Source organism: Coturnix japonica, chromosome 12, assembly GCF_054131305.1.
Source record: "Coturnix japonica strain WE chromosome 12, WE-NBRP24, whole genome shotgun sequence".
NCBI lineage: Eukaryota > Metazoa > Chordata > Aves > Galliformes > Phasianidae > Coturnix > Coturnix japonica.
Window position 1 is genome coordinate 4,351,226 of NC_140674.1, and position 17,584 is coordinate 4,368,809.

Consider the following 17,584-nt stretch of genomic DNA (forward strand, 5'->3'; position numbering starts at 1 on the left):
GAGAGTGCCATAAATAACGAAATAAAGAAAAAACACTGGTGATGGAACAGAAATTTTCCCTGGTGATTGGTTTACAGCTTTGTGTGATTTAATGGAAACTTGCAGTTACCTGCAGTGTGTGGTGCAGCCCAGCTACCTCCATGGAGACCCTTCCTCAGCCATGCAAATGCTGGGGATGCAGTGTGGGTGAGTATTCAGCATCCCAGCTTCTCTGCTCACTGTCTGGTTGGCCTGCTCTGCTTGCTGGCATTACAAGCAGCAGCCTAAACCTTGAGCCTGGAGAACTCCAGATCACTGCAATGCAATTCTTCTGTGCTGTGCATTTCCTTGGCCTGCCTGTTGCCACTGAGGGGCATGTTTCCTACCTGCTGCACTGTCAGGGCCTGCCCTGCTGCTGCTGGGATACTCTGCTTTATTATTATTATTATTATTATTATTATTGTTTTCTTGGTTTTGTTTCCACCCTTCAGGAGCCAGGAGGGTCTGAAATAAGGCAGAGAAACTTGCTCTGTTTAGACAAAGCAGTGTGACAGTCCCACCTAACAGCGGCTATGCTACTGGGAATGCAGACAAAGGTGTCACTGTGATTAATGGGGTAATTAATAAGCAATTAATGTGCTTTAGAGCATGGCTCTGCCTTTTATTCCAGCCACCCACTAAGCACTGCTCCGCTCTCTCTGACGACTGTCAGAGTGCAGAGCAGCTTGGGCTGATGAAGATGATGCCCGCAGACTTCAGTGCCTCCAAGCGCACCTTCGTGCCACTGCATTGGCACAGCAGGGAGTCTGCCTTGGAGAGAAGGAAAGGAGGTTTCTGTTGGTGCTTTTTGGATTGGTTTTGGAATGCCCTTGATACAAATGCTCTGAAGTTTCCTCCTCTGGTGGCTTCTCTGTTCATATCCCCAAGCTCAGCTGCAGATACCCCAGCTGGCACCCCAAGCCCATGCTGCCCTGACCTACAGGTCCCCCACTCAGCCTGTGCCTTTACATCTCCTCTCACAGTCAGCCCAGGGCTCTGTTGAGCCTGGGAAGGTTCTCTCAGTCATATGAAACCCCATCAAGGTCCTGTGTTAATGGCTAGAGCTGAGCAAGGAGCGTATTTTCCATTTCCTGGCAAAACTGCTGAGTTTAATTTAAATGCTTTTTTGTATTTTTCTTTTTTTTTTCTCTGAAATGTCCCCGTGAAACCATTAAAAGTTGTTTACATATTTTGAGTCGATCTTGGCATTTTGAAAACAATCGGAATATGAAAGCAACTTCTAAGTGAAAAGTTGTGTTTAAATGAAAATCAAAGCATTGCGTGCCCTCAGAATAATGAAACACGATGTTTTGATGTTATCAGAACACCTGGGTCACCAGTTCATGTGGAAGCAGGAGAGCATTGATACTGAAGTGTTCTGGCAAAGCATTTTTATGTCAGAAATCAGCACTTTCTGGATGGGAGATCCCCAGGCAGCTCTGGCAGCAGCCAAACCTGGCCTGCTGGTGTGGTGCCATCCCTTCAACTTCCCATCCCCAGAGCCTGTGCTCTGTGAGCTGTCACCAAGGCTGATAATTAATCAGCAAAGCGACCCCATAGAGAAAGAGGGAAGATGGTAGCACAAAAATAATGTTAGCAAGCAGCGGTACAGCCAAGGAGGGGAACGTGGCTCACTGAAGCACCCAAGGATATTAGAGAGTATGAATGTTATATTGTAGTGTAATGAAAAAGAAATGAATGTGATAAAACATGTTGACCAGGTCCAGGCGCGCACGTGGCCTTTGAACCCTCTGATGTGCTCTTCTGTTTGTGGGCACTCATCTGAGCACCGCATCCAGGAGCACAGGTTGCACCTCGCCCTGCTTTTGAAGGCTTTGACTGGTGTCCAGGAATGGCTGGAAGGAATTCAGGGACAGAGGCGATAAGGTAAGGCAGCTCTGACACGGTAGAGATGAGAAATTTTGCACTTTGTCATAGGCTAATGGAAACAGTAGCAGGACTGAAAGCTGACTGGTTGCTTTTTAAAAGCAGAGAAAATAAAATGATGCATGAAATGGCAAGAAGCATCCTCGCCTGAAGACCAGTGCACGTGTCATTTGAGCTTGGTGTCTCGGTCGTCATAGTCAGCTAGGCTGCCTCCAGTTATGAAGAGCCAGTGCAACTCCATGTGCTGCTCTGATGGCTATTTCTTGGCAGATAGAGGTGCTTAGTTGGGACAACAGGGTGGTGACGCACTGGCACAGGTTGCCCAAGGAGGCTGTGGATGCCCCATCCCTGCAGGCATTCAAGGCCAGGCTGGATGTGGCTCTGGGCAGCCTGGGCTGCTGGTTGGTGACCCTGCACATGGCAGGAGGTTGGAACTGGATGATCATTGTGGTCCTTTTCAACCCAGGCCATTCTATGATTCTATGAAAATGTTCTTCTCAAGCATTTGGCTGAATTCAGTGTGGTTCGGACATGTTTATCAGCATGGAGAACATGGGGCCCCAGGCCCATGGCATTCCAGGGGGCTCTGATTTTTTAATGTCCACTTTCATTCAGCCCATGCATCTACCAACACAGCTTGCCCGCTGTAACCAACGTGTTCATGTCATCATTTACCACTCTTCTAATATTTGTGTCAACTGTGATCTTTTCTGGCAGCAAGCTCATGTTTTGCCTTCCAGACAGCAGAGAGAAACCTCCCAACTCTGCAAAAATCTCAGCACCAGGCTGAGAACAGAGATCCTGCTGCAGTGGAGGCTTCTCTGCTTGGGAAGAGCCAGGATTAATAGTCAGGTCCCCCAGTTCTTCCACCTCCTTCTTGGCAGCATTGATGAGAGGGCAAGAGTTCTTTCTGCCAATGCTGTGAAAGCCATTGTATACTATCGATATTTTAAAATCAGGACTCCCCATTCCCCTCTGTGTCTTGCTATGGATGCCCATCCAATGCATGCCCACCCAATGGAAGGGGCTGGATGTGACACGCTCAATGACACCTCTTCACTGCAGGAACAACTTGACTTTTATTGCCAGTGCCGAGACCATCTACAAACATAGATTTAGCATCAGCCTCCAGGCTTAAGATACAGCTGTTGTATTTATTTATTTATTTTTTTCTTTGTTCTTTTATTTATTTCTTTTCCCTCTCTCCTTTGCACTAATGCAATGCTTATTTAGGAACCGCAGCCATCTGTGTCTGCTATGGATGGCACTGTTAAATTTGCTATTGCTTTCTTTCCCCTGGTTTGATGAGACTCTCAGTGCATAGAAAATTTCCCCGAACGGCGGAGACTTTCTTTGATTGCTTTTTTGATTCCTTCTGTAAGAGATTGTTCACAGTGCTCTTTCTGTCCCAGAAAAAAGGTCAGCAGCGGGGAGAGCTGAAGATCCTGCCTTACATTGGGTTAATGAGGTGAATTTATGAAGAGCTGGCCAGACAAGAAGGTTGGTGATATTAGATGAGAGGTGGCGGTTTTATCTGCAAATAAAAAGGGAGGGGAGGAGGAAGGGCTGGGACCAGCGCCCTTCCTGTTCCTCCGAGCAGCTTGTGGCTGATGGTGAGACAGCTCACATGGGAGTTGGGATGGCTGCTGTACTCCAGGGAATTTTCAGTGTTTTTCAAGTGGAAAAATTCTGCCTCGACAGATGGACGAGGCCCTATCCCAAGTTAACAATCTGGCGATCAACGCGCGCAGCGGGAGGCTCAGGCACAGCTCCGTTCCAGCCAGGCAGAGCAATGATGGGTGTGTGGTTTCGCCATCAGGCACTTGGCTATTTTTGTCAGGCGAGGCAGAAGCTGATTTCTTCCTGTTTTGTCACTGAGTTACTTTGCAAATGGCTTGTGTGCGCCCTTGTGAGAGGAGGTAAATCTTAAAAATATCTACGGAGAGAAGCAAAAACATCTCTCATTTAGGTGAGGCACTGTAAAGAACGCTGCTCTGGACGGAGCCGCCTGTCCTGCAAGTTATTTGCATTCTAAGACCCTTCTCTTTGATTTTGTTTAGCTTTTCTCAGTTAGCTATTCCTTTAAGCCTTTCTCCGTGGAACCACAGCTCCACTTTGCAGCCCAGGCCCTCTGCCTTGCTAGCAGCCCCCTTTTACTATGATTCCTAGTGCCCAGGCATCAGTTGCTGGCATGAAGTGCTGCTTTTTGGTTTGTAGGAGTTGAGAAGCTGGGACTTTTCTGACCATAAACCCTTTGGATGACTGTGTTTGAGTACCACGTTCACTCCTTGACCCCTGTCCATGCTCCTCCTTCAAAGCAGGCTGTCCGTATGCAGGCTATGTGAAAGGGCCTTGCTACTATCCCCCTCCACGGAGTACAAGGAGTTGTTTGAAATGGCGATAATTAACCCAGTTCAAAACCACAACAGGGATTGCTGCAGTAATGTGGTGGTGTAGGCGGAGAAGTTCCAGATGTCAGAACTGTTGGTTTAATTCTATGGGGATCTCCAAGTTACAGGCTCACTGGAAGCTTGTCAGCTGCTCCCCTGCTTCTTCGGGTGGCTCTCCATCCTTCCAGAGCATGTGATCCTTTCCTAGGGCTACCAACATGCGTCCTCAGAACTACTCCCTGAGATTCACTGCCAGGGTGTCATGGAACCCATGGCACATTCAGCTCCTGCACTGGCAATGTGGATGTGTACCTGCGGTGCTGAAGGTGTGTACGAACACCACTAATGCTCAAGAGCTTTGCAGTATGGTTTCGCAGCTGTCAGCATGATGAATGGATGTTATGTTGTATTTCCTGCTTTATCAAATACTAATTATGTATATGATAATTTTAAGCATCACAGTTACCTTTGGCTCATTTGGTTTTCAGTTTCCAGAGACATAATATTTCAACACCCCCACTCCCGTTCTTGAAATTCTGCTTTGATTGCTTCTCTTTGCCTTTTGCTTAAGGTTCCCTGCTCTGATGGGTCAGTGTATTGATCCTGCACTTTGATAAGGTCAGCGGAGATCAACTGTGACATTTCAGAGAGATATGCTCCTCCCCTAATGGGCTCAGTCATCAAAGAGTTTTTCAGGGGACAGGGCAAGGAAGAGATTGGATGTAAACTCTTACATATGTTTATTTAGGCAGCCCTGCAAGGCTCTGAATGTTGATATCAGTTGAGAGACCGGAGCGTCTGCTGTGCAGGTTAAGAACTCTGCACTTATGTCAACAAAAGTTTATTGAACCTCTGTGTTTATGACCCTTGTTAGGGCAGATGCTGTCCAGGTAGCTGACTGGGTGAGATAGCACCAACAAAGCCTCAAGGGTGGGCCATGGCCTCATGTTGCAGAATAAAAGGTTACCCAATGCCCATACCTGGTACTGTTGCCTCCAGCATGGTGCCTCCAGGAGCAGCTGAACCCTGGTGATTCGAAGGAAGGTGAGAAAATGAAATAGCTAGCAACATCTGTCTGGCCAATTGAGCCTGGAGGAGGAAAACAAATAAGTGAATTCCTTCCTTATGTCTGCAGGCAGCCAGCTGAGTTCTTGGAGAATGAGGTTTGGCTATAGCTCCCAGTTTAATGAGGAGCTTCAGGGCTCAGCAGCAGATAATGCAGAATTTCCTGTTCTTGTCATGTCTGGAGGAAGAAGGAAGCTAACTGGGGCATGCACTGGTTCCCAGGCCAGAGGTGTGCCCTGCACCATCCAGCCCCACTCCCTCCAACCCTGGGGCTTGGACTTTCTCCCAGGAGCTGGATTAAAGCTTAGCTGTTCAAAAGTTATCTGCTGCTATGCTAATGATGTCAAATGATGAGGGCCCACACCCTTGCAAGGTCTTCCAGTGTTAGGTTTCCCTCCCTGCTGGGAAACAGTGCTGTATTTTGGGATTTATCTGACCTGAACTTCCAGGCATTGAATCTCACCATGACTTTGTCAAAGGCTTGGGAAGTCCCCTGAAACATAGGAAGTTTCAGTGTTTAAGATGCCTGGGCATCTTGTGATCTCCCAAGCATCTCTTCAATAAGCTGAACAAACTGAGCTCAGTTGTGAGGTTTTCCATCTTGCAGCCATTTGTGTGGCCTCCAGTTGAATGCTCCCTAGTATTTCCCTTCCTTATGAGGACACCAGTGGCTGGGCACAGGTAAAGCTGGCTGCCTGCACGTGGTTTATCCTGGAGCACCCCCAAATTACTTTGTTGTCACCCGTGCATCCTGCTTAACCAGTTCCTGGGTTATTCAGTGCCATTGGGAGGTCATGCAACCACTGTTGAGCCCACACCTACAGCATTCTAAGGTAATCTCTTCTGGCAAGCATGCTTTCCCATAGTCCTACAGCTCTTGTGAAAGAAGACTGCTGGTGTCCCCTGCTGATGTCCTCTGTCTCTGAAAGGAGGGACAGTTGTTTTTCTGCCTAAGACATCCCTCATTTCCTGGAACTGCTCTGCAAATGCAGAACTCTGCTATGGCCTTGTTAAAGTCCAGAGTGTTGTGGTTTTTTTGCAAGGAGTCAGGCAAATGAGGGTAAAAGAGGGAGTAAAGAGGAGCGAAATGGAGGGTAAAGAGGGAGCAGATGCAGATGGCCAGAGAAAAAAAACAGATGAATATTCACTTATTCCACAAAAAGCATCTTTAGTCCTCATGGAGCTGATGCTTTCTGAGGTAATCTCTCCCATTGTAAGTGACTGTAATTTGCATTCTTTGTTCCCAGGGGCGTTCTCTTGCATTTGGTTGCATCAGAACTTATTTCTTCATGCAGCAGTCATGTAAGTAGGCAGTGTAGTTTGGGGATGACCAGCTTGTGGCTGAGGGCCCATGTATTGTTGAACAAAACCGCCTCTGTGTCCCATCATCTGCTTCATCCAGGTGTGGATCCATGCTTGGTCACACATGGAAGGGCTGTCAATTGCAGGTGGGCTCCATTAGCACCTTGTAGGTCAGGGTGGTTTAAATGGAGGCCATGAGTCCTGCCTGTTTTATCTGCTGATTTCATTGACCCTCCTCTGTAACCTGCTTTGTCCTCATTATGTGACCTCACTCTCTGCTGCCTGTAAATGTTCCCAGCCAAGAGCATCGCTTCAGCAAATGGTGGGTAAGGTGCCAAATGGTGTGGGCAGAGAGCAGAGCATTGGTGCTGATCTCAACTGTCCTGAGATCCCTGTTGATCCAAGAGCAGAATTTTTTTGTTGGTGTTTTTGGGCTATGAAGGCAGGCCATCACGTTTTTGGGATATCCCAGGCGATGCCAGGGCAATTTCAATCAGGTTGCTTTATCAGATTTTCTTTGTCTCTTATCTTTCCCCTTTCTTTACTGTTAGGATAAAAAAATCTTGGCTCTTAAGAGTTGGTTATGTGTTGCTACAATGGTCAGCTGCAGCTTTTAGCACAGTAAGCAGATACCAAACTATGAGATAGCACAAAAATCCAGCTGCATGTATGTCCAATGACACATCTGGCCTCCAGGTCCTTCCCAGCTCACGTCCTGCACACTCTTGTGCCTTTCCAGCTTGGGGCTTAGCCTCATACTCCCCCAGGAAGGGAAGGACGTGCATCCTGCCTGTTCTGTGCATACGATGTTCCTCTCCATGGTCTCTTTCCAAGGTGTTGGTCTCCAGAATGCTCCTGGCTCTGCTCTTCTTGGAAGCAATGGTGAGACATCTGTCAATGTGAGCCCACAGAGGGAAGCTGAGGTAGGTCACTTTGTAATTACTTCAGCTGTCTTATTTTTTCTCAAGTGGATCTGAATCGTCTCAAGGAAAAAGGTAGCTTTATAGTGTTCTGGATGTGGTACCAGCCCTATTTCTGCAAATGTGGTATCACTCAGTTAGGAGAGGGTAGTGTGAGAGTGGGTGAGGCAGCAGCTCCCCTGCAAGCTGGGATGCCAGCATGTCATGCAGATGGGTCTGGTTATATTCTGTGCTCAGGTTAATGCTTTGTAAACACTAATGCCAGACAAGAAGCAGCAGCTCCAGTAATGTTTAAACAAGCTTAAAATCTGGAGATGAATTCTGTAGGCTTTGTGCAAGGAGCAGGACAGTGGAGCACTCAAAAGTGGATTTAAGCCATTTAGCTGCTTTGTTTTGGGCTTTGTTGAAACAGACTGCCCATGGAGGTAGTGGAGTCACCATCCCTGGAGGTGTCCAGAGCTGTGGAGATGAGGCACTGAGGGATGTGGTCAGTGGGTATGGTGGGATGGGCTGGGGTTGGAGTTGGGGATCTTAGCAGTCTTTTCCAACCTGAGTGACTCTGTGATTCTATGGTTGTGAGGTAGAGCAGTCACAGGGCTCCCATGATTCCGAATTTGTCCGAGGTTTCTCAGTGTCCCCATGCTGAAGGGTAATGCTTATGCTGGGGTGGTTGGAGCCAACCTGAGAGCCTCCCCACATGCCATGGCATGGTGTGGGCTGCACTGGCAGAGGAGATGTAATGGGCAAGCAACAAAGTGCAGAATGGGCCCTGAAGTGCCCTGGGACACTGGTTTGCCAAACTTCTGTGTCAGTGGTGCTGTCAACAACTTCCTGCCAAGAAGCATCAGCAGGCATGCAGCTGAGATTTCCCTTTTCCCCCTTCCTTTTCTTTCATTTCTATTAGTCCTGTTAAACAATCTTCACTGCACTCACCCTAATGGTGCCTCATTTGGTTTATGTCCTTCAAACTCTTCCCTTTAAACACTTAGTCATCACTTAGCTAAACTACTATATACAAATATAGCTCTTTTGATCTTCCTACGTAAATCAATACCTCCTGCCCTTTAATCTTCCTAGTGGCTTTCTCTGAACTCCCTCCAATTTACTACCATCTTTGAAAGTGAGATGTCTTTTTGGCTTGATTCTCTACAGTTTCAGACCTCCTGAAGTCCCAGTAGCTGCCCACAGCAGGTGCACACGGTGGCTTTCCACCACTTCATGCTGAAATAATGCAAACATTGCATACAGAGCATCTTGGGTGCCTTTAGGCTGCTGTGGCTCCCCTTGCCACAACTGAGTAGTCATGCAGCGCAAGCCCGTGTTCCTAAAGCAGGTCTCACAGGATGCTAAAAGCCATGGCACAAGCCATTGGGTGCCATTTGGAGTTGAAGAAGGGTTGTAATGGTTGAGTTATGGAGTTACTGTAGATGGTTTAAGGTTTATAATGGCAATAACCCCCTTCTTTTAGCAATAACCCATTCTTTTAGCAATAACTCCTTCTTTTAGCATTTCATTATGGGTCAAATAAAAGCAGATCAGAGCATGAGACAGAGAATCTCACCACTCTGCTTGCCCCCAAAGGATAAACATAGTAGTGCTGCTAAGAGCCCTATAGCTTAATTAGTTGCTATTCTCTGCTGTTCCTAAAAGGATGGGAAAAAAAAAAAAACACCCTTGCAAAGCCTAGGCAGGCTGTCTGTGTCATATTTCCTGTGTTCTTAGAGGTGTTAATGAATTCATTAATCACTTAATGGCAAGGGGGGTCTTTGGGGACCAGCACTGCAATTTACTGCTCCCAGGAGGCAGACTCTGTCACTGATCTAAAGTTTCAGCTCCGCTAATTTGTGCCAGCAGAGCTGCTGAGCTTCTGCCTGCAGCCCGCAAGCGTTGTGGCTACTGGGAGCATCGCAGCAGCACGCAAAGCATCAGGGTATGCTCACTTGGGAAGGTTTTGCAACGAATAATGTTCTGGCTCTGAAGAGTTCAGAGCCCACACGGAGGAAAGGAGGTGTTCCCCCAGCCTTGCAGTTGTGTCGCCTTAATTCTTTTCGTTGGGGCAAGCTTGCTGCAATCAACTGGGGAATGCAGCAGGAGCCGTGCTGACTTACAGGAGATGCAAGCTATGGAAGCGTGGCTGTATAATCTGGTCTGGGACTGTGGGCTACACAGTGAAAGGAGCCTGTGAATCTCTTCTAATTGAAGAGCTCAGGCTGATGTATTTTGACTGAAACTGTCAGTTAAAATGTGAATTTGAATGTTTGCATTTCTGCTCTGCAGAAAATGTTGATTATTTCAGTCTCTCGCCCTTGCTGCAGGAGAGTAACTTGTGCCAAAGTTCCCTACAAAATGGCTCTTTTGGCTTCTTTCTAATCACACGGCAGTTCAAGGAGAGGGGAACGTGAGCAGAGCCCTCCTCTCCGCTAATTCCATTCCACCAGCCTGTCATCACTTTGCAATTGCACCTTTTAAAAGATTCTTTTCCCTTGCTTTTCTGTGGCTGAGTTCCCCTTTCTAACTTCTGTCCATCTTTCCTCCTCAGTCTGTTGCTTTCTCAGACTGGGAGTTAGGAAAGGCAAAGTACGTCAGATGTGAGCAGGAGGGAAGGCAGAGTCCATGGATCGTGGCTGTCTGTGTGCACGTTCTTGCCTTCCACCACTGGTACCCTCCTTGGAGTCATTCCCACCCTTGTGTTCTTTGCTCAAGAGTTACTGCAGGGAGGAGAGAGCTGGGAGGCAGGACAGAAGCTGCATGTTGGATTGAGGGAGAGAAGGCGGGAATACAAAACCACTTCATCGTGGAAAACAAAAAGGGAGACAATTTCAATAAATGCCAGATGGTCAAAATTAACCAGAGACGTGTAGAGCCCTACATGTCCAACTGTTTGCTTTGGCAGAGATTCTTCAGCTTTTCGAACAGGAGTCTCCCAGGCGCCCTTTTCTTCCCCTTGGCTTTCCTCTTCCCCTTTGCTCATCCTTTGGACTCCTCTTCTCACCCCACCCTTGTTCTCCTCTGGGTCTTTTTCCTACCTCTCCTCTCCCGTTGCTGCCTGTGATTCATGTTGTACCTCAAATGCCAGCTTGTGTTACGGTGAGGGAAGACCACTACAACCTCACGCAATGACAGACTGGGAGGGCATGCATGGTGATGGCTGCAGCTGTCAAAGACCACTGCCAGCACAGCCCTGTAGAAGTGCTGGAGCACTTCAACCCTGTGCTTGTTGTTGCTGTGGGTATTAATTTCTTCCTCCCCTCCCAAGGGCCTTGAGTCAGCTTTGATTTTTTTTTGTTTCAGCCAGGAATCCAGAAGGAGCTCTTACAGTTCAGTAAGCAGAGGAGCGTGCATGTGTTGCTTACCCTGATGGAGCAGTGGGATGTTATTTTGTTGGGGCAGTGGGATGCAGCCTTGTTGGGGCAATGGGACATGGCCTTGTTGGGGCAATGGGAGATAGCTTTGCTGGGGCAGTGGGTTGTGTCCTTATTGGGATAGTGAGACACGGCCTTGTTGGAGTAATGGGCCATGACCCTGCAGGGGCAGTGGGATGCAGTCTTGCTGGGCAGTGGGACATGGCCTTGTAGGTACAGAAAGATGCTGTCTTGTTGGGGCAGAGGAACACAGCGTTCTTGAATCCAAGCCAACTGCATGACATGTTCCTCCAAACAATGCAATCAAGAGGGCCCTTGTATGGCACAGACGGAGAGCTCCAGCTAACGACGGGCTCTTTTGTGTGTGCGTGTGCTCTCTGCATTCGAAACATTTATTATTCCAAATTGCCTTCTGCACATTTTACAATAATTACGACTAGTGTTTGCCTTGTTATCTCCACAGTTACTAACAAGAATGCCATCATTATTCCAGTCATTAGCAAAATGGATGTTGTTGTCCAGAGTTGCCGGCTGTGGGCCTGCTTTCAGAAGGAGTCTCATGCTCTCCAACCTTGCCTACTCCATCTTTCTTCCAGGGGAATATTGTTGTTCTCAGTAGGTTTGAACCTGAGCAGGCGGAGGGGAAGCAGAGATTTCATGAAGAAGAATTGCTTTGAGGGAGTGCCGGTGGGTGTTAGGATCCACAGCGGTGAGCACTAGGAAACTGTTAATGGCAACATCAATAGGAGTGAGAGTAAAAGCAGCCACTTCCCTGTGTTCCTTATGTGTTTGGTGTGTCTTAGGTCTGCTCCTGGTGCTAGGATCCAGTAATCCTTCCTGTAAGAGTGTATTGCTTGGATGTGAAGAGATGCTATCGATCCGACAATGGAGGTTGCAGATGAAGGAGAAAAGGTTGGAATTGAGCTGACAGCACTTAGCTGCAGTAAGGTGAGTCCAGCAATCTGCAATTCCACTGCCTGCTCAAGAGAACTCCTGGCACCTCTCCCGTTAGCAGTTGGAAACCCCAGCAGATATTATGGACCTGCCAGGTTTCCTTTCGTAAACTGAAAATAGGCAATCTGAGTGGGTTGTCTTTCAATGAGGGGGTACAGCTGTGGGCTCCCTCCCAAAATCTAGCAACCCTGAAACCTTCAGAAATTCTTTTAGGCTTTGCCCATTTCAGAGGAAGGAATGGAAGGAGATTTATAATCCGGCAGCCTTCCAGTTCATGTTATCATGAAAATGGAGAACTTCAGCTTTCAAGTCTACCAGCAAGATTTACAGGTGACCGAATGAAGCATTTTGATTTGGAGTAATATGTTTCACACAGAGTCAGGTGATTGTTTCTTCTCATTTTGGTAAAAAGGGGGGGGAAAAACCATCTTGCAATACTTCGGGGGAACCAGAGCTGTTGCTTATCTAGCTCACCATGAGACTCTAGTGGAGAGATCTGATTTGCTTAGAGCGTAAAGACAATATGCACAAACGCAGAGAAGCAAATAGCAAGAAAGGCTGGCTTGCTTGTTTTCCACCACGTGCTCATCTTTGGGGCCACTGTGTGAGAACTGTGATATTCTTCCATGGTTCATCCTCATGAGGCTTGGTTCCTCACTGCCAGCTTAACGGCGGAATCACACTGGTTGTCCTTAGCTTATATAGCAAGCAAGGGAAAAGTATGGGCATTTTCCCCTCCTTTCTAAATACAAACTATTAATTTAAAGAGATTTTCCTGATATTAGGTATTTTGAGGTGTGCTCTCACATAAATGTAGGCCTTTTTCAGTTGCACTTCTGAAAGAAAACCAATTTTCAATGGAATTGTATTTGTTGGATGCTGATTGAACTAAATAGTAGAGTTTATGTGGAAAATAAGGTAGAAAATCACATGTGTGACTTACTGATTTAAACTTCTGTGTATCTTAGAAAAATATCACCAGATTAAATCGTGGCTATGATTAAATATAATTCATAACACAGATAAGTGGATGATGTTGCTTGTAATGAAAGAAGAGCTTTTCATGTTCTACCAAATTTGGGTTACAGGAGGGCAAATAACATACAAGTACAATGAAAGGCCCAAATCTGTGACAGAGCAAGTTGTATGTCTGTATGTTCAATTACCCCAACATGTTACATGTAAAAGATAGTAAGATCTTCAAGCCCTATGTAAAGTCAAAAGAAAACGTGAACTCTGCTTTTGCCCCTGAGTCAAAATTAGGGCAACTTGGGTGATCGGGTAGCTCAGAAAGGTGCCTGATTCTTGGCCCAAATCATAGAGCTTTTCTTCTTTGGGACATCTATGGAAGACAATCAGATTCCTCAGTAATTATGGTTCCCATCAAGAAAACCTGTTCTACTCCATTCCTCCTCTCAGCCTTGCAGTGTGTGTTACCTGTAGCAGGTTACCAAGCCTGGTAGTATGGTTTCATCAGCTGATATGACCCTGACCTCACAGATACTGTGACCTTGTGCCTAGACATCAGGTGTCTTGGTGGCTGAAACTCAGATTAAGATGGTGACAATGCTGGGAGCTGGGGAAACTGCTTTACATTTGCAGCTATGAATGAGGACAAACTGGAATGGTAATGGGGTAATAATGGCATTGGAGAGAGGATTGGTTGGAATGATGGCAGCAAACTGGAGGTTTGCTGATTTTAACCTTTCCAGTTCTGTGCATTTACTTTGCATTTCTGTGATCTCCCATCATAGTGGGAGTGAGTCTGGGTGCTGGTGGAGGGCAGGCATGGAGCTGTGCTGAACGTTTACTATGGAATAATAAGGGAGGGCTAGTGGCCTTTCTTTCATCTTAATATGGTCAGCCATTACAGAGGGACATGGGCAGAGCTTCAGTGTTCTCCATTGGAATTGCTTGGCTATTGTAAAAGAGGGCAACAAAAGCTGGAGCTTCGGTAGGCTTGGAACATCTGCAGATTGAGCTGCAGTGCTTTAGTGATTCATTTTGGTCTTCAGAAAGTGCTCGCTCATCTTTGAAGCAATAAACCCAACTCCAGAATCTGAAAAATCTATTTGCAAACCCTTAAACGTGATAATCTACCTTGGCTGATAATCCCAAGTGCCTGGAAGGAGACAGGTCTACCATCTGTCAACAGCATTTGTAGGGTGACCAGTGCTACAGAGCCTCCCGTGTTGTCCTGCAAAGCTTCACTCTGGTATTTGTATGGCCTGGGAACATCTGAACGTATCCTTTGAGGGGCATTGGACTTAGTGACTTCAGCATCCTGTACCAACCCAATGCCTTTCTTCTGCCATTTATAGCACTGCTATAGTATTGCAAGGAACAGATACTCAGCTCCTGTCACGCTGGACTTTCTATGCACTTCTATAAGAGCTGTTCCTAAGAAATTATGCTTAATTAAACAAGATAAAGAGGGCAAGAGAAGCAGAGGGATTAAAACTAGGGCTGAGGAGCCGGGGGTTGCCATTGCCCTTGTTTTTGTGGAGTCTCTCCATGGGGGATGTTCTTCAGTTTGTCTCAGCATTCCAAGAGGCCTTTAAGTGAGAGGCTGCGGTTTACAGAGTCAACAGATTTAAGCAGGCTATGAATATTAATTATTAATTGCTCTTGGAGAGTGCTATACATTAGACTGGTGAAGTAGTTAACAGCTATGCCTTCTCCTCCCCACAGGCACGCTCTTGCTGTCAGATTTCTCTCCCCAGCTAAGACCCTGGTGCTAGAATCAGGCCAAAAACTATTTTCCAGTTGAGTGGCTTTTAATGGGCTCTCCAAGATTTTTCTTTGCATCCTGTGAGTGACGAGATACGCGGAGAGGAGCGATGGTGGGATTGATTCGTACCGTAAGAAGTATGATGGATTTAACTAAGTGGGGCTCAGTGCTGCTAGAGCTGCAGGAAGCCCTTTGGCAGTTGTATCTTGCACTCCAGAAGCAGCTGTTAATTATCCACAGCACTGGGCAGCGCTCTGGAGGAGCTCACCTGCTGTAAGGCAAGGCTGTGGTCTTTTGGGATCTTCTCCATGAGGAACCCTGGGCAGCCTGATTTAGTGTTTGGCAGCCCTGCCCATGCAACGTGGGTTGAAACTAGATGGCCATTAAGGTTCCTTCCAACCCAAGCCATTGTGTTCCTTCCTAACCCAAGCCTATGACCTTGGATGGGGTACTCTGGGTCTCTCATGAGCTCACATGGCTGGGAATTCCTTGACCTCAACAAGAGTGAATGAAGTGTAATGAGCATAATGGTTTGGAGGTGGTTGTGTGTTTCATCGAATCCTTAGAGTTGGAAGGGACTTCTGGAGGCCATCTAGTCCACCTAGTTTCATCTCTGCAGATGGTGAGGTGTCGTGGTGTGTCTCTTACTGCTTTTAAAGCCAGTTCTCCCTTTTCTCCTTCCAGACATAGCAGAACGATGGCTTGCATAAAGCCAGAGGGCCAGGCTGTATGGTCTGGAGCCTCATGGGGAGTCCACCAAGTGAAGGATGAGCCCTGATCTGCAAAGGAGATCCACTCCCACTGAACAAACCAGGTTCCTCCACCTCCTGAGGTAAGTCCTGGCATGGCAGTTTGGGCATGAAGCACCATCCTCATTCTGGAAAGCTCTCCAGCAGCAACAAAAAGAGCAGCGAAAGTAGGTTTGGGAGCTATTTCTGCAAGGAGGAGTATTGTGATCTGTTAGCAGCTGACTTGTTTCCAAACACCTAGCACATTTTGTTCGTGCACTGTATTAAATAGCCTGTAGAATTTAATTCCTCTGGGGAATAAAAAAAAAAACAACCCAACCCAAAACAAAACAACCTCCCCACCCCCAAAGCACAACGATTTTGTAATTGGACTGTGACAAAGCTGAATGCTGCCTGATCCGGGTTGGGGGGGGGAGCTATTGTTTGTAATTTCTGCTTCCTAACAGGGACATGGCACGATCCTACATCTAGGCAGACAGTTTGGCATGGAAAGTCACAGCTGGATGGTTCCAGCTCCCCCAAGCAGGGGCTTTTAGAGAGAAAATGCTGACAGATCCGTAGCAATAGCAGGCAGGACTCTTCATAATTTATTTTTAATGCCACGCTGTCTTTAACTGTGCAATTTCCTCCGGGGTGTTTGCTTTGAGATTGCGAGATAATTACATCTCAGAAACCAGGCTAATTACAGTTAACAGCCTGAAAAACGAAGCCCCCCCCATTTCCCGCCCCCCTGCCCAAATTTTCCACCAGCTTTCCCCATGCCTGCCCGCCCAGATCGTGGCAGCATGGCCGAGGAAGTGGCTTTGGCAGCCCTCTGGGATGCTGGCTTCCCGTCCTCGCCCCAGCGAGGTGATGGCCCCATTGATTTGTGTTGGGTGGAAATGTGGCAGCCCTAGATGGACTGCCACAGAGGGCTCGATGGTGAGAAGGTCAGTGCTGGTGCAGAGGGAGGAGTAGCTGGCACTGGTAGGGATGGCCAAGAGGGGTTAGTGGTGTGGTTAGGAAGTTCGTGAGTTCAGCTGATGAAGATGAAGGTTGTTTCCTTCAGCCCGGTGGAAAAAAGACCTGAATTTTCCATGCCTCACCAGACAGCATCCAGATCCAGCACCATGCATGTGTGCAGTTAACTGGGCAGCATGTTTTCTTCCCCTATCCTTCATACCTGCCTCACACCTGTTATCACCTGCAATTACTTGTTGGTATGCAAGAAAAGAACCCCACACCTGATAAGTCTGTGGGCTTGGAGCCATGCTTGTACCAGAAGCCCAAGGGCAGCAGGCGGTGGTCCTGGATGCATGTGGTGGTGTTGGGATGGAGCTTCTGCTCACCACGCTCAGGATGAACTCACTGTGCTGCAGCCAGCAGCTCCCTTACACCAGCCGCAACGCTCAGCTCAGCCCATGCTCTTTTGGAAATAACTCTGAAAGCTTGAATGGCTCAGCCTTGCTCTATCACAATGTGATTGCCAGGCTCCTTGGAGAATGACAGCACAGAGCTTCAAAGCAATACAACCCCCCCTCCACCTTCCTTCAGCAGTCTTGGATGCTGTTTGGCAGAGGATGAGTACACTTGCTGTTCGTGTTTCTGCACGATCTGGAGGTTTGGCCCCTAATTCTTGCAGTCCTGAAGAATAATTCGTTTTCTCTTCTGGGATTCCGGATCAGGGATTAATTTAATGATTTTTTTCTTTCCCATTGTTTGTTTTTAATGATTAAGGTGATAGTTATAAATTGTTAACAAGTTCTGGTAGAAACGTGATCCCTGGGAACTTTTTTACGCTGAATAAAATAACAGTGAGATTGATTTAGCACAGGCGAGTGAGTTGCTGTGTCTTCATGGATTATCTTAGTTCTGCACGAAGGGCCAGCTTTGGAAAGATACTTAAGCCTAACCAAAATCAGGTGCTTAAGCACAACCAAAATCAGGTGCTTAAGCACCTTCCAAACGAGAGGGGTTTCTGTCAGTAGGGAGTGATAAAACAGTGTGTTAAATCAACTCATGCATTAGTCCTTACCTTCTTGGCTGGGTGACTTTTTCAGGCTCGTGGTTTTAAGTTGAAGGAGGGAAGATTTAGGTGGGATATCAAGGGGAAGTTCTTTACCAAGAGAGTGCTGAAACAGCTGCTCAAAGAGCTATGGATGCCCCGTCCATCCCTGGAGGTGTTCAAGGCGAGGTTAGATGGGGCCCTGGGCAGCCTGGTCTAGTA

At 47.2% G+C, this 17,584-nt stretch overlaps 1 long non-coding RNA gene across 4 annotated transcripts; it reads left to right on the top strand.

Annotated features, from left to right (window-relative positions):
* The first annotated feature begins 1,865 nt into the window (after window positions 1–1,865).
* On the top strand, window positions 1,866–17,520 carry LOC107317840 (uncharacterized). Of its 4 annotated transcripts, none has more exons than XR_014933508.1 (4): window positions 2,080–3,405; window positions 7,497–7,585; window positions 11,748–11,892; window positions 12,112–17,520. It is a non-coding gene; the product is annotated as an uncharacterized LOC107317840 (long non-coding RNA). The 4 variants fall into 4 exon arrangements; XR_014933509.1 differs by having other exon boundaries at window positions 15,314–17,520; XR_001557054.3 differs by lacking the exon at window positions 2,080–3,405 and adding an exon at window positions 1,866–1,905 and having other exon boundaries at window positions 11,748–17,520.
* Window positions 17,521–17,584: the final 64 nt, after the last annotated feature.